Source organism: Miniopterus natalensis, chromosome X (assembly GCF_054644295.1).
Source record: "Miniopterus natalensis isolate mMinNat1 chromosome X, mMinNat1.hap1, whole genome shotgun sequence".
Lineage (NCBI taxonomy): Eukaryota > Metazoa > Chordata > Mammalia > Chiroptera > Miniopteridae > Miniopterus > Miniopterus natalensis.
Window position 1 is genome coordinate 105193296 of NC_142103.1, and position 18338 is coordinate 105211633.

The window sequence follows — 18338 nt, forward strand, 5'->3', positions numbered from 1 at the left end:
ATGTGAACAGCAAAGAGAAACCACTAAAATGTCATCCCCTTGACAAACACACACAGATACTGTATATATTAGGATGTGTAAATACTAATAATGCTGGGAGCATAAGCAGGAGCAGTGACATGGAGAAATCCATGTTTTTGGCAATTTTGCAAGATGTTTATCCAATGAAAAGTTATTGGGAATTTTTCCTTAATTGTATTATGTTATTCTGGCTATAATATATTATATATACATATTATATATAACACTATGTTATACTGACCATAATTTATATTAGATATACAAATACATTGTATATTATTCTGGCTATAATATATAATATAGCATATATTATAATATGCATATATAATATATATTATCATATATATTACACTGGCTATATGTTATATATTATTATAGTATATATTATAATATATTGTATATTAAAATTATACACAATTTGTCATCTAAGATGGCTAGATACAGGGTGTCCCCCCAAAATGTATACACACTTTGAATGATTATAAAATCAGTGTTTATTAACATACAGTTCATTTTCAACATTTAAAAGAGCACATATGGGAAGCAACCTATCGTTTCTCTTTCTATCTCCTTCCCCCTCTCCCCTTTTCTTTCTAAAAACATAGCCTTGGTTGAGGATTTTAAAAAATGCAACAAAAACTAGGCATTAGAGCTTTTACTGGACATAATCTTCCATATACCTAAAGACCATATGTCCCAACTGAGGGTCCAGCATCATATAATTCACTTCTTTAAAGGGCTATAGTTGAGAATGCAACATTTGTGCATATTTCTCTTCCCATCATTCTGAAATAATCCTCTTTTCCTAGAGCTGGCTTCACAAGAACTAACTATAATCATTCTCAAATTTGTCTTACAACAGTGCACAGCCCTCCAGCTTGAGATGCTGCTGGTTCCTAATGTAATATTTTGGAGATTTTTAAGAAACATGTTAATCCAAAGATGTTAACAAAATAGATGTTTATATACTCTTGTCAAAAGTTGTACTTTCCTGCTGATGGAAGGTAAAATCCAGGTTGGGTTGTGGCATCTGTTTTTTAAAAAGTGATAGTTGAGCTGAAAGAAATATACAAAACCATAGAATCCTCGACCTTAAAGTAAACCCAACTGTCATGGGGGTATATATGCGAGATGGTGACGAATGCTTCAGTAGAGCTTTGGAAAGATTAATGGAAAGTCTTGGATTTCCTATGTCAACACATCCCCATGTTATAGCACCCGCCAGCCTTCCCTCCCCTTTTTCAACATTGTACTGGAAATGCCAGCCACAGCAATCAGACAAGAAAAAATAAAAGGCACCCACACTGGAAAGGAAGAGGGAGAACTGCCATTATTTGCAGATGACATGAAACTGTGTATAGAGAATCTTAAAGATTCCACTAAAAAAACCACTGGAACTGACCAATGAATTTAGTAAAATAACAGGAGACATAATAAATATCCAGAAATCAGTTGCATTTTTATACACCGATAATGAACTGTAAGGAAGGGAAACTAAGAAAACAATCCCATTCATAATTGCATTAAAACGAATAAAGTCCTCGGAAATAAACTTAACCAAGGATGTAAAAGACCTGGATACTTGGCAAATTATAAGACACTGAAGAAAGAAATTGAAAACAATACAAATAAGTGGGAGCATATACCATGTTCATGAATAGAACAAATTAACATCATTGAAATGTCCACACTCCCCAAAGAAATCTACAGATTCAATGCAATTCCTTTGAAGATACCAATTGGCCTATTTCACAGAACTAGGACAAATATTCCAAAAATTTATATGGAGCCACAAAAGACCCCGAATAGCCACAGCCATCTTGAGAAAGAAGAACAAAGTTGGAGGAATCATGCTACCTGATATCAGACTATACCACAAGGCTGTCATCCCTCCCCTTTTCAATCCCAAATGTAGGGTGTCTCCACTGACACAGAGTGGATAGCGCCACCTACTGGGCCACACCCATTGCTTCATGGAACCCATCACAGTTGCGTTTTTGTCTCCATTAAGATATTTTTTTCTGATTATAATAGTAATACACATACAGTAGAAAAATAGAGAAGCCCAAATATTTTTATATCATTATTTCTATTATTTTATGACATTACTTATATTATGATTCTAAAACCAAATGAGGGGAGAAACCTAGGTATGTGTCGCAACTGGGAATCTTCGAGCCCACAACCTTTCTGTGTACAGGATGACATGCCAACCAACTGAGCCTTATTCAACAATACAATGTTGAATAAGGGGAGGGAAGGGTGGCGGGTGCTATAACATGGGGATGTGTTGACATAGCAAATCCAAGACTTTTCATTGGAAACTTTATTTGACATTCTATTTTATAATGAAATTGATTTATCTGACACCACTAAATACCTACCTACCTGTCCATCCATCCATCCATCCATCCATCCATCCATCCATCCATCCATCCATATCTACCTATGTATCTATCTATCATCTATGTACCTATCCATCCATCTATAGGTATCTATCTATCTATTTACCTATCTATCCATATCTATTTATTCATCCATATGTTTGTATCTATCCATCTATCTATCTGTCCATCCACCTGCTACAGTTTCACTCTCATCTATTTACCTACTTACCTACCTATTATGAGCACTGTGTCAGGGTTTCCATTTCTCTATACCCTCATCAACAGTTATCATCTCTTTAAAAAAAAAAATTAACCACCTTGGTTTGAAGTGGTATCTCATTGTGGTTGTCATTTGCTTTTCCCTGATGACTAATGATGTCGAATATCATTTTATGATGTTCGTAGGCGCTTATATATCTTCTTTGGAGAAAAGTCTATTCAAACCTTGTGTTGATTTTTTTTTTTAATTTAAGTTGGGCTATTGGTCTTTTTTATTGCTGAGTGAATCTACCCTGAATGTTTTTTTGTTTGTTTGTTTGTTTGTTTTAAAAATATATCTTTATTGATTTCAGAGAGGGGAAGGGAGAGGGAGATAGAGAAACATCAATGATGAGAGAGTCATTGATTGGCTGCAGCCCACAATCCAGGCATGTGCCCTGACCGGGAATCGAACCCTGATCGCCTGGATCCTAGGTCGATGCTCAACCGCTGAGCCACACCCAGCAGGGAAACCCTGAATGTTTATTTGGGCAGAGGACTGATTTGTGTAGCTGAGGAAATAAAGATAAGCCAATGGTCATGGTGATTAACTCTGAACATCTGAAAGGTGTTGGTAAAATGGGGCTGCATATCCCTCCCTCATCCTGGCGACGATATTCATCCTTAAGTCAAACGTGTTTTTCTTTCAAAGATGCTGGCGCGACTTTCAGGTCGTCGAGATACTGTGAAAACAGAGTTATTAATATACATCATGTTTTCATGCAGCCTTGGCTTGGAGAGATACCAATAGTGTAATCTGTCATTTTACTATAGAATAAGACATCCTCACAAGAAAATAATGCATCATAATATGCTTTTTAAAAAATATACATTTTTATTGAGTTCAGAGAGAGGAAGGGAGAGGGAGAGAGAGAGAAACATCAATGATGAGAGAAAGTCGTTGATCGGCTGCCTCCTGCACGCCCCCTACTGGGGATTGAGCTCAAAACCCAGGCATGTGCCCTGACCGGGAATGGAACCAGTGACCCCCTGGTTCATAAGTCGCTGAGCAGCGCCCGCCAGGTCATAATATGCTTTTTTTCCTTTTCAAAGAACCATGGGTGAGTCCTTTCACTTAGGAACTCTTTTAGAACTGTTTTTGTTTTTTTTTATCATTGTTTATTCCTAAAACATAGCCCCCCGCCCCCAAAACCAGTGCCCCAGTCCCCTGCGTGACTCAGAGGTTGAGCCTAGACCCATGAACCTGGAGGTCACGGTTCGATTCTTGGTGAAACCTGGGCTTGATCCCCAGTAGGGGGCGCGCAGGAGTCAGCGGATCCATGACTCTCTCTCGTCATGGATGTTTCTATCTCTCCCCCCTCTCCCTTCCTCTCTCTGAAATCAATAAAAACATATTTTTTAAAAAAATCTAGCTTAATGAATTTGTGCTGAAATTTAAGACCGACTTGCCTTCCTCTATGTCTTGCAACAGCTGAAAGAAAGTGCTGTCGCCCATCTCCTTAACATCTCCTCTTATCGTCGTGATAAATGCCAGTGGTGACATTCGTGGTCTCCGCAGATAGAGCCCACTGAAATATAAATGAGAACAGAATCTCCTTTGCTATTTAATGGGCCAAACCGAGTTAAGCCTGCGCTTCATAATTCAGGGATGTGATTCTCATGTAGTTAGTTGCTTTGAGCTTGTTATCGAGGTAACGAACAAGACTCGGAACATCAAAGGGAGCAGGGAAGATACTTAATGTTTTATTTAGTGCTACCATCGAACGGGGGTGCCTGTGATTAAAGGAGCGAAGTCACTATTTGCATAAGTCGGTTGCAGAATTTATTCACAGCTCCGTAAATGCAAGACGTCTCTTGTTAATTGGAAAGACCTAATTAATGATAATTTTATCAGATGAAGATTGTGAATTATTGATTTGTACGCTAGAGTAGTTCTTTCCCAGCAGCAGTAGCACTTACGCCAAACTACCTTTCTCTTTTTACAAAACTATGTTTTGCACGGCCTGCGTGGCTCAGTGGTTGAGCAATGACCTATGTATGATCCAGGAGGTCAGGGTTCGATTCCAGGCCAGGGCACATGACCGGATTGCTGGCTCAATCTCCAGTAGGGGGCATGCAGGAGGCAGCCAATCAATGACTCTCATCATTGATATTTCTCTCTCTCTCTCCTTCCCCTTCCTCTCTCTCTGAAATCAATAAAGACATATTATGAAAAAATATATTTTTTTATTTTAGAGAGAGAGGAAGGGAGAGAGAGAGAAACATCAATGATGAGGGAGAGTCATGGATCGGCTGCCTCCTGCATGCCCCCTACTGGGGATCGAACCCGCAACCCGGGCATGTGCCCTGACTGGGAATCGAACCGTGATCTCCTAGATACTACATTGATGCTCAACCGCTGAGCCATAGCCATCCAGGTAAAAAGGCATGTTTTTGATGTTGGGAACCCATGTCCCAGTTCTGATTTACTCCCTTGGGTGATTGCCTGGTAGAATTTTTTTCCAAACATCTGTCGTGTGTCATCTTTCTAACTATGATCCATGATTCTGCCTTCTCCCTTGCACCCTCCTGTGTCGTTACCTATTGCTGCATCACAAATTACAATGGAGGTGTGGCTTTTTAAGATAATGCACTTACTTCACTGTGTTAGGAGTCCAGGCCTGGCTGAGCTGGGTGACCTGTCTCAGGGTCCCTCACGAGACTGCCATCAAGGTGGGAACCATAACTGAGGTCTATGCCAAAGGCTTGCCTGGGGAAGGATCTATTTCCAAGCTCCATAAAGCTGTGAGCAGAATTGAGTTTTTTAGGTCATTGGGTTGAGGGTCTTAATTGCTGTTACAGACTGTTTGTTCTGCCACAACTAAAATTCCAAAGACTGAAGGGATTAAACAATAGACATTTCATTTTCATGGCTCTGGAGACTGGAAAGTCCAAGACCAAAGTGTCATCCCCGAGGTAGGATTTTGTGATTACGGTTGTTGCTATTGTTATACTTGGTTTAGATTGTTCTCAGGAATCCCATGGAATGTGTTTTGAGACAGGGGTATCTGAAAATTGTCAACCATCAAGAAATCTTTTATTGAACTTAAAACTTCCTACTTGAAGTACTATATGATATGAAATGGAAATTCCGTGGGTCAGTTTGCTCAACTTCCAAATCAAAAATAGCCATCAAAGGTAATCATACCAGATTCAAGATTCAGGGGCGACATCAACTGATATATCTGTCAGAAACCAAACCTGCAGGATAGCAATTGTTTCAAAGTATTAACCTTATGAAGTGCACTATTAATAGCACCAATGAAAACAAAGTCTTGCCATTTTTAACAGTAACTAAGAACGTAGAAGATCTAAGGAAAAAGATCTACAGATTGTTATAAGAAAATGAAAAGTGATACATAACCCACTCTTGAAAGATTGCAACAATCTTTCAATCTTGGTTTCAATTGTTTCAATCTTTCAGTCTTTATACTCTTGAAAGATTGTTGTTCTCAGTGGAAAATTCCAGTGAAGCCTGCCTGTTGTCAGAATATAACCAGACACCCCAATAATAAGATAATTCTAGTTAAAAATAAAGTTACAGGGGCACCCTCTCTAAAATCCTCATCTCATCATTACGCTATAGGACATTTCTCTTACAAATTTTATTAGGGTGATTATTCTGCCTTTTAATTAATGTCACATCAGTTATGGCCACACAACTATCCCGATGCCACTTCTATGTCCCTACGTAATGAATTAGAACATAATTCCATCTTGGCCATGCATAGTTAGCTAGAATCTACTTAAATGTCAAAGTTTTAAAATTTCTATTTAGAAGGGTACATTCCTACTAAATCATATAATAAAAGGAGCCTATCTGTTGGAAATAATGAGGCAATTTGTGCCCTCTGCCATTTCGGGTGTTGTTTTTCTTTTTTCTCCCTTTTTTAAATGTTTAAATCTTTTTTTGAAAAAATATGTTTTTTATTGACTTTTTTAGAGAGAGAGAGGAAGGGAGAGGGAGATGGAAACATCAATGACGAGACAGTCATTGATCAGCTGGCTCCTGCTCTCCCCTTACCTGGCATCGAGCCCACATCCTGGGCATGTGCCCTGAATAGGAATCGAACCTGTGATCTCCTGGGTCCTAGGCCGACGCTCACCCAATTGAGCCACACTGGCCGGGCACTATCTTCCCATTCCTCATGAAGGCATTCGGATTGTGTAAGGGTACAATCTGATGTATCCATAATCCACATGCAGTAAAATAACAGGATGAGAAATGTAACGTTCTTTCCACAACATGTTGACCTCATACAAGATTATCATCAGTACTTGATGGTTTTCAATGAAGTGACCCATTGTCATTTATGCTCCCAAGGAACAGCCTCAAGGAAACGTTGATGGCATCCAAATCCTTAAATTCCATCAACTTTTTAAAAAAATTTATCTTTATTGTTGAACGTATTACAGATGCCCCTCTTTTCCCCCCCATTGATCCCCTCCACCCTGTATCTACCCCCCATCCCCAGGCCTTCTGCACATTATGGTCTGTGGAATCTCAGAGGGAAGGGGAGTGGGTGGGGAGAGGTTAAGCAAAGAACGTATAAGCATATATACATAACCCAGGGACACAGGCAAATTCTGTCAGCTTTTAGAAAGATGTTTAAGACAAGGCTATATATTTATTTGCCTTTCAGGCCCACATTCCCACCCAAGTCAACCAGGACCCATCAGCTGTACCTGGGGTTTACGTATTATCTACAGCTGCCTTGTGTCCAAAAGGGCAACCTTGAGTAGTTTGCAGATGACACCAACAATATTTGCCAGCTAACTGCTTTGTACAAAACAGATTGCCAATGGCTATCTAGATAAAAGGCAGAGTTAGTCAAACGCTAGGGCTCCGACGACGGTAGTAATTTCTGGTATCACAGAACCTGGCTTGGAGGGGCAAAAGCTTAAGAAATGTCTGCACATGTCCCTGCAATTAATAAATAAATGTATTATACAGAGCAATGTTTTGAACTCAAAATTTCAGAAGCAATATTGGGGAAAAAAAGGACTTAAACGTTACTTAAACACATCAGTATCTCAAACACCCATTTCCCATTCATCTGAATAACGTGGCATCTCAATGACTGTTCCCAGAACTAGTTCAGATTTATCACATCGGCGTCCATTCCAACTGCATGTGTGTGTGTTTTAATGTGTTTGTCAATATCTATAACCACAGCTGGGGCCAATCAAGAGTAGTGTCACCAATGAGCTAGTCTCTAAATATTGTAAGAAATAGAGAAAAGAGCATGAAATCATTAGAAATCACTCCTCATGCCTTAATCATTAATAGTGATTTCCGGCCAGCCGGCGTGGCTCAGCGGTTGAGCGTCGATCAATGATCCAGGAGGTCAGGGTTCGATTCCGGGTCAGGGCACATGCCCGGGTTGCAGGCTCAATCCCCAGTAGGGGGCGAGCAGGAGGCAGCTGATCAATGACTCTCATCATTGATGTTTCTCTCTCTCTCTCCCCCCTTCCTCTCTCTGAAATCAATAAAAACAAATTTAAAAAATAGTGATTTATCCCACATCATTTATCACTCACCCCCTTAGCTGGTATTTAAATTCCTTAAATATTCTCAAATCTTTTGATCTAAAAAAACTAATCATGGTTTAGTTTTATGAATATGTTAGTTTACATTGCTTTAAGCCTTAAAATCAGTTGCTTGGCTAATCACATTTTATGATTTCCCTTGACTATACTGTTCAGATTTTGTTCTATGGGTTTTAATTCTGCCAGGTGTACACTTGGTTTCTTTTTTATTATAGTAATCCCTAAAGTTAATCTTGATTTACTCACAAAATAGGGTTGTCTGCATTTCAATTCCCAAAGTGTAGCATTACGGCTTGACTTATTTCACTGGAAATTTATTCTAGTATATTAACTACCCTTAATTTATTTCCAGTAACATTTACTCTAAACTTTGTGTGGTAATGAGTATTTCATACTGAATGCTAATGCTATTGATTCAAATCTCTTAATTCTTTTAAACATGTTTCATAGAAATATATAGCAATGATTCTTTCCGTAATAGCCAACAAATGCCATATCTAAGTTATAGGTCCTGGTATGAGCCGTTCAGAAAAGCTTTTTTAAATAGTGAGCAATGGGGCAATTAATGTGAATTATATTCAGAAATCTAGAAACAAGAAATTTATTTATGTTTAAAGGTAACAAGTAAAGAACATTGCCAAATAAATATTTCTAACTAAAGCTGTCCTCAGTCCAGTTGCCAAGAAATTTGTACAATTCAAGGCATAACCTTAAAATATCTACCACGTATGGTATTAACCTTCAAGAAACGAGATGAAAACTTCACCTTGGGGTCAGAACTTAATTATCGTACGTATCTCCATGATCTCTCCTTGACTAAAAGTCGGTGGCCTTTCAGAAAAAAATGCTCAAAGGCCCATATACAGAACAAACATGTACTCATGGGTTTTAGATAGCGAACTCCTGATTTATAATCTAGCAGGGAAGATACAAAACCCAAGATCAAAAAACTATAATCACAGCTGCGTAGTATTCCACAGTGTAGACGTGCCACAGCTTTTTTATCCACTCACCTACGGATGGGCACTTGGGCTGGTTCCAGATCTTCGCTGTTGTAAATTGCGCTGCTATGAACATAGGGGTGCATATATTCTTTCTGAAGGGTGTTTCGGGTTTCTTAGGATATATTCCTAGGAGTGGGATCACTGGGTCTCATGGCACTACCACTCTTTATTGAAATTTGACTCCGAGTACAGAACCTATTTAAATCAATGGACAGTTGAATACTGTACCATATTCGGGGGGCTATAGAGAAAAGCATAGAGAGATAGGCATTTTTCTACCACTGTGCATGTATTGTATTGCTCTGCGATGAGTGGTGTGATGTGTAGGACTGAGACCAGCGTCTCGGGAAGAGAAACAAGCTAACTGAGGAGCAACCTTAAGGAGCAAGATGGCAGAGAGGAAAACTGCAAGGAACACAAGTCTTTTCAAGTATTGTTGAGTCACTGGATGCCAACATGGGCACCCTCTGCTTTTGCATTGAATGTCTTGTAGGATAATGCATTTTAAACTAGGGTTTTCTCTTACTTTTTGCCAAAGGTATTGCAATTGGTACGGGTTCCATGAAAGGAGTCGAGTGTAACCTGAGTGGTAAGTTGAGCCAGGTTTGTGAAGCCCGGATTTTCGGAAGTCTTGAATGGAAGGAATTTTATGATGAGGGCTAATTAAAGTTCCTAAACATTGGAGAGTCACGAAGAAAGGAATACATAGTGTCAGATAAAAGAGAGTGAGGCACACGCGAAGAGATAAGCGAAAACATTTATGCAATAATTGAAAATTCAAGGGCCCATAGCCTGAAATAGAATGCAAATCCATGACATGGAAAGAAGACAATTGGAGAAATTCACAGGAACATTAAAAATGAAAACCACAGGACAGATTGATTGAGGCAGGAGCAAAGAGAGGGAAAAAAAATATTTTAAAACTTGTTCATAATTATGTCTTTTTTTAAAAGCAGTCTCAACACTTAATAGAATATTTTAAGAAACTGCCTAATCTATAATTAAGATATTTTGCTACTCAAATTATCCATGTGACAAAAAAAAACATTCAGTTGACGGTCATTTTATTTCAAGAATTATTAATGCAGGTAAAAGCCCAACACAATCAATAAATATGAATTTGATGAACAGGGACAGCTTTTCCGAAAGAAAAATAAATTCTAGCCCAGGTAGCGTGGCTCAGCGGTTGAGCGTCAACCTATGATCCAGGTGATCGAGGTGCGATTCCCAGTCAGGGCACATGCCTGGGTTGTGGGTTCCAGCCCCAAGAGGGGGCGTGCAGGAGGCAGCTGATCAATGATTCCTCTCTCTTCCTTGATGTTTTTATCTTTCTCTCTCCCTCTCCCTTCCTCTCTCTGAAATCAATAAAAACATATTTTTTAAAGAATGCAATTTTAATATTAAAATGATAGTTGTTTCTTTCACACCAAATCTAATTAAATCAATCTTAATTACATCTCCATGTTTAAATAAAGTGCGGGTGTGCCTGTGTCCTATAAGTGATTCAACATTTATGAGACCCGATAATCCCATCAGGGTCAATATGAGAAAATTGCTTCTACATATATTACTATGAAATTATTTATGCCAGCTTGATTTGTGTAAAATAAATCATTAACGTTCACATATTTGCTTTCTGCTTCAAGAAATGCAGTTCTTTAAAAAACAGATTTGTGATCCCAAATGTTCTCACTGGTTATTTTTTGCAAAGACCAGATTGAAACTTAACCATCTTTATTCTCAATCAGTGGACGGACAGAGCCAACCAGCTCTTAGAAATAAAATTAAATTGAAAAGTATTTCAGTACCCTCCTCTAAGGATGACATTATAAATATTAATGGAAGTACACTCTCCTAAAAAGACATTTAGGCATATAAAATTTCTATTCTATGCCAATATAAAATCACATTATGGATGTGCATTGTACATCACATATTCATGCTTGGAGAGTCTTAAACCGGGGCTACATGATTGCATGGAATTAATCTTTTGACAAAAGCTTTCATTTTCTTTAAGTTTTTAAAATTTATATATATATATATATACATACACACACACATATATATATAAATTAAAAAAACATATATATATAACTTTATATATATATATATATATTAGAGAGAGAGAGAGGAAGGGAGAGGGAAACATTACTGATGAGAGAGAGTCATTGATCGGCTGCCTCTTGTGCGCCCCCTACTGGAGATCGAGCCCACAACCCCAGCACGTGCCCTGACCCGGAATCAAATAGTGACCTTCTGGTGCCTGGGAAGATGCTCAACCACTGAGCCACGCCGGCCGGTTAAGTTTTTGAACAATCTTAACCTTGAAAGGATTTACCAGTAGGTTAAATCTTTGTTCTTACCGAAATCTTTGCTCCCATCTGAAAACAGCAATGACTGGTGTTTAAGAAACTGACAGATGGGTTGCTTGAGTTAGAAGAAATTACTTTTTTTTTTTTTTTTTCCTGATATTTCTCAAGATATCAGCAAGGTTAGTCAAGGTATCATCATTTAAGCAGCGATTGTTAATGTCATTCGAGTCACAAATTCCCAAGAGCGTCCGATGAATATTATTGACCTTCGCCAGAGAAATGCACGTAACATAATTTCTGGGACCTTCAGCTCACCTGTAGATTCCTGGTGAAGAATGTCTCCTTCAGAAAGTAAATTATCCTTGGAAGAATAAAAATGTCTTTCTTAATTTGGGAAAAATAAGAACTTAAAAAGAGACGATCGCCAGCAAAGATCCACGGTGAAAATGCCGTGTTCCCAGGATTTCCTGAAATGCGTGTACGTAAAGGAAAATTATTCCAGGAGCAAGATTTTTTTCATGACGTCAGTGTTGATGGGGATATTATAAGAATCCTGTGCACCTCTGAATAATTGAACAGAATTTTCTAAAGTTGGATGTTCTTAGGGAGAAATCTTAGGTAGGCTCCAGCGCCGATGAATTCCTCAGTCAGTTCCTGGTGGGTACCGGAGTGGTGAGTTTTTTCTTTATTTTTCTCGGTCTTATGATCCATGGACAGCATCACACACTTTGGTGCATTAACAGGTGATTTATTGATCGTTTAAATGGACACCTAGAAATGCATGATGTAATGGAATACCATTTATAATGTCCTCATATTGACGTGTATGCCATAATAATTCTACGTATTGCTAATCTAATTTGACTGTCTTATCTCAAAATATTATGATAGCCTAGAAAAAAAAATTCTTTCCATTCTGTAACCATCTTAAAGAATTGTAGCCCAGCCAGTGTGGCTCAGTGGTTGAGCATCACCCATAAACCAGGAGGTTAGAGTTCAATCCCTTCCTCTCTCTCTAAAATCAATACAAACATATTTTTTTTAAAAAAAAAAAGAATTGTAATTATTTTGGGAGAAAAAAACTGATACTTTCAACTCTTTCAAGACAATAATATATGAGTATTGTGTATCTTCCAAGCGCATATTAATTTTTGAGAATTGAGTGATAAATAGTGGTTCATTTTCAGCCAACTCGTTTCATGAAAATCCACGAAGGTGGATCTTCCTCTGTGAAGTCGTCATTGCTTTCCAAAGAGACCACAATGTTTTGCTGCACGTTTTTAGAAAAGCCGTGTGCGGTGAGGGTTGTGACAGACCCTTTTAACTTACTGATCTTTGCCTCGCATGCGGCCTGCCTCCTGTCCCCTCAGATTTGTCTCTGGCGTCTGTGGGCAGGTTCCCTTTTTCTCTGGGGCTGGTAAACAGGCCTGTTATTTATATCGGCTGCAGCCTGCCCGGGGAAGGAGGTCAGGGATGCATCCTTCCCGGAGTGTAAACACCCAGCTTACACAGAAACGATGAGGGATACTCTCTATTTCTCATCACAGATTGAACAAGAAACCGTTTAAATTCTACAGCTTGCTTTAGCATCCCATTAGAATACAATAAAATACATGAAGTTTCCATGGCTTGAATAAAAATGAGGTCTAATTTAATAGAATTTAAATCAGAAGCTGAGCTTGCTCACAGCAATTTCCACTTAATTTTTTAAAAAAAATATATGTTTTTATTGATTTCAGAGAGAGGAAGAGAGAGGGGGGAGAGAGAGAAACATCAATGATGAGAGAGTCATTGATCGGCTGCCTCTTGCACGCCCCCTACTGGGGATCAAGCCCACAACCTGACTGGGAATCGAACCAGCGACCTCCCGGTTCCTAGGTCGATGCTCAACCGCTGAGCTACACCAGCCGGGCTCTCACTCTCTATTTTTGTTCGTAATTCCTAAAACGTAACAGAAGCATGCCAACAGGTAAAACGGTGTGTTCTTAACTCATTTGGAGAAAATAAAACCCAACCAAGACTGGAAACTACCCCAAAGATATTGGTGGTGTTCAAACTGGAACTTTTATTTTATTTTTTTTATTTATTTATTTATTTTCATTTATCTTTATTGTTGAGAGTATTACAGGTATCCCTTTTCCCCCCCCCAATTGATAGCCTCCACTTCCTTCCCACCCCCTTCCCAGGCCTTCACCCCGTTATTAACTGTGTCCATGGGTTATGCATATAACTTCTTTGGTTAATCTCTTCCCACCCTCCACCCCCCTTCCCTCTTTCCCCTGAAATATGATCGTCTGTTGCCTGCGTCAATGTCTCTGGATCTATTTAGTTCGTCAGATTCTTTTGTTCATTAGCTTCTCCTTAAAGAAGACCCTTCAACATTTCCTGTAGTGCTGGTCTGGTGGTGATGAACGCCCTTAGCTTTTTCTTATCTGTGAAGCTCTTTATCTGACCTTCAATTCTAAATGATAGCTTTGCTGGGTAGAGCAATCTTGGTTGTAGTTCCATGTTTTTCATCCCTTTGAATATTTCTTGCCACTCCCTTCTGGCCTGCAAGGTTTCTGTTGAGAAATCAGCTGACAGTCTTATGAGTGCTCCCTTGTAGGTAACTAACTGCTTTTCTCTTGCTGCTTTTAACATTCTCTCTTTGTCTTTAACCTTTGGCATTTTAATGATGATGTGTCTTGCTGTGGGCGTCTTTGGGTTCCTCTTGTTTGGGACCCTCTGTGCTTCCTGGACTTGCAAGTCGATTTCTTTCCCCAGGTAGGGGAAGTTTTCTGTCATTATTTTTTCAAATAGGTTTTCAATTCCTTGGTCTCTTTCTTCCCCTTCTGGCACCCCAATAATACGAATGTTGGGCCTCTTGAAGTTGTCCCAGAGACTCCTTATACTATTTTCATATTTCTGGATTCTTTTTCTTTTTGCTCTTCTGGTTGAGTGTTTTTTGTTTCCTCATGTTCCAAATTGCTGCTTTGATTCTCAGCGTCCTCTACTCTCCTGTTGATTCCCTGTAAATTATTCTTCATTTCGGTTCGTGTAGCCTTCATTTCAAGTTGGTACTTTATTATGTTATTGACTTTCTCAGTTATTTCCCTAACAGTCTGCTTCAACATCCTTATAACCAAAATTCTGAACTCTGTGTCTGTTAGCTTGCTTGGATCTATTTCATTTAGTTCCTCTTCTAGAGATTTCTTCTGTTCTTTCCTTTGTGACATCTTTCTTTGCCTCCACATTTTGGCTGCTTTCAGGTGTTTGTTTCTATGTATTAGGTAGAGCTGCTATGTCTCCTGGAATTTGTAGAGTGGCTTTGTGTAGTAGGTGTCCTGTAGCGTCAGTGGCTCAGCCTCCCCAGTCTCCTGAACTGGGCCTTCCAGGTGCTCCCCTGCATGGGCTGTGTGCTCGGACCTGTTGTAGTTGAGCCTTGGTTGCTATTGGCATCACTGGGAGGAATTGGCCCCCAGGCCAATCGGCTGTGAGGACCAGCTGCAACTACAGCCAGAGAGCTGCTGTGCTGGAGACACCCCCATGGAGCAGGATTTACTTCAGTGGGGCTTTGGTTCACCAAGGGCACCCCTTGAGTGTGTCACTCGTGGATGTGGTAAGGTTGTCTTCCAGCGTGGTTGAGTCTGACCACTAGGTGCACTGTCTCTGGGGCATCCTGGGAGGTGCAAAGTCAGTCTGTGCCAGTGCCTTGCCCAGGGCCCCCCAGCATGAGCTACACAGCAAACCGTAGCTGGCTGCTACTTTTGCTGGGCTTGGAGGTGCCCAGGACAGGCCCAGCTATGAGCCAGTGCAGCTGCCGCTAGTGCCAGGCCTGGGGCCGCTTATCAAGCTGTGTGGGGCAGCTGCTGCTTGTCTGAGAGATTTTAGGAAACTCCTAATGATGGAGCTCGAGAGGCCACTTGCATGAAAGGGCCCAGATGAGCTGCAGGTGGGGAGGGGCGGGGCCTCGGGGAATCACGGGGCAGGGCCAGAGGTGTGAGTCAGGTGCTGGTGATTCAAACATGGCGCCTGCCTGCCGGCTGTGCGGGGAGGACTGGCCACAGGAGCCATGGCCTCCGCCAGCCCTTCTTCCCGAGAGGAAGCCGCCCTCCGCCTCTCGCCCGGATCTCAGGCAGGTTAGTTCCTCCCCGAGTGTCCCGGGTCCTTTCAGGCCGCTGCCCGGCGCTGGGCTCAGAGGGAGCGGGTCCGAGTGAGTCCGTGCCGGGCCCTTTAAGAGGTGCTGCCTGGGGCTCCCGCAGCCTCCGCGACCCTCAGGGACAGTCCCCGCTGGTTTCACAGCCCGGAGTTGTGGGGACGTCTCTTCCCGGCCTGGAGCCCTGGGCTGGGGGCCTGCTGTGGGGCTGGGACCTGTCACTCCTCTGGGAAACCTCCGCCGCTGAGATTCCCTTCTGGGTTTCAACCGCCGCACCAGATGTGGGCTCCCAGCACGTCTTTGTGATTCAGCCCCGATCGGCCCGCGTCTTCGCCCCTCCTACCGGTCTTGGTGCTTCTTCAGGTCCCTGGTTGTGGGGCTTCTGTTCAGCCAGGTTTCAGGCGGCTCCGAGTGATGGTGGTTCTGTATTTTAGTTGTAATTTTGATGTGGTTGCTGGAGGCAGAGGGTGCAGCTGTTACCTGCGCCGCCATCTTGTTGTTCCTCCTATTTTATTTTATCTTTTCATATTCATAGGCCAATTCTCATTCTCAACTCTCAGGTGCCTCCCAGTTAATATACTCAATTTACATATGATTCTTAAATAGAATTACTGTGAGATGTCAAATCATTTGTTTCACAGTTATTGCCCCTTTTATTTTCATCACCTTGCATTTGAGAGAAATTTCTTTTAGGTTTTATAACAAGGCATTAAATGTTGGATTAAAATCTATTTCTTTTATTGCCCTGGCTGGTGTGGCTCAGCTGGCTGAGCAGCATCCCCTGCGCCAAAAGGTCACCAGTTTGATTCCCGGTCAGGACACATGCCCGGGTTTCAGGCTCTATCCCCAGTAGGGGGCGAGCAGGAGGCAACCGATGGATGTTTCTCTTTCATCATTGATATTTCTCTGTCCCTTTCTCTCTCCCTGTCCCTTCCTCTCTCTCTCTAAAAATCAATAAAAACATTTTTCACACATACACCTATATACACATTTTTACTGAGATAGTCACACACAAAATATGCAATGACTTTAAATACTCACTTGGATGCTTTTGGTCTATTGTATACATTCGTATCACAACCACCCACAATATGCACGAACAATTCCATTATCTTAGAAATTCCCTGCATACATCCAACAGTTAACTCCCACCAGAGACAACCACTGCCTGGGTTGTGATGCTCTGGAAAAGCTTTCTCAGTTCTTCTATTTCTTATTCACTAAATAATACTATATAAATGTCATTTTTTTGGCTCCGTGTAACATTTCTGAGATGCATCCTGGTGTATGCATGAGTAGATCATTCATTTTTATTGCATATTTGTGTTGCCTTCAGCAAACAGAGAGAGTTTGTTTATCTTTTCTCCAGATGTTGGACATTTGGGTTGTTTCCAGGTTTGGGGATGTTGCAGATATAAGTTCTATAAACATTTGTGTACACGTCTCAACGTGGACGTAATTCTTGCTATGTGGGACTTGTTGAATTGTAGGGTTGATAGACTTTTAGCTTTGTAAGAAATACTAAATAATTTTCTAAATAGGTTGTCCAATTTTTTTAAAAAAAATGTGTCTTTATTAATTTCAGAGAGAGGAAGGGAGAGGGAGAGAGAGAGATAGAAACATTAATGATGAGAGAATCATTGATTGGCTGCCTCCTGCATGCCCCCAACTGGGGATTGAGCCCACAACCCTGTGCTGAGTGAAATAAGCCAGTCAGAGAAAGACAAGCATCCCCATGATCTCACTCATATGTGGAATCTAATGAACAAAATAAACTGATGAACAAAATAGAAACATACTCGTAGATACAGAGAACAGACGTCGGTCTGTTCAGACGTCAGCTGTCAGAGAGGAGCTGATGTCTCCTGCTGTCTTCAAAGTGGGGAAATAATCACATCAGCAACTCCTGATAATTCTAGAAAATTCCATATGTTCTGGTTGCTGAAATTTTCTACCACTGCTGTATATTGACTTGGATCCTGCTAATATACTCTGCAGTTTTCTAATCCCTTTTCCAGCTTTGTGGAGGTATCATTGACACATAAAAGTTTTATGTATTTAAGGGATACAATGTAGTGATTTGAAATACGTATCCATTCTGAATGTCACCACAAACAAGGTAATTAACATATTCATCACCTTAAATAGTTACTATTTTTGTCTGTGCTAGAAACACTTAAGACTTACTCTTTTTTTTTTTTTTAACACATCTTTATTGATTTCAGAGAAAGAAAGGGAGAGGGAGAGAGAGATAGAAACATCAATGATGAGAGAGTTATTGATCGAGCCCATAAGCCGGGCATGTGCCCTGACTGGGAATCAAACCCTGATTGCCTGGATCCCAGGTCGATGCTCAACCGCTGAGCCACGCCTGGCTGGGCAAGACTTACTCTTCTAAGCGAACTTCAAATATACAATACAGCACTATTAATTATAGAATGCAGTATAATTCTCCCACTACTGTACATTCTTTTGGATCCTGCTAATATACTCTGTGCATTTTTCAAATCCTTTTTCCAGCTTTATTATACCTTTATCAAGGTATAATTGACGCATACACTTTTTATATATTTAAGGGGTACAATGTAACGATTTGAAATATGTATCCATTCAGAAATAATCCCCTCCAACAAACTAATTAACGTAATGTATCCATCACCTTACATAGTTA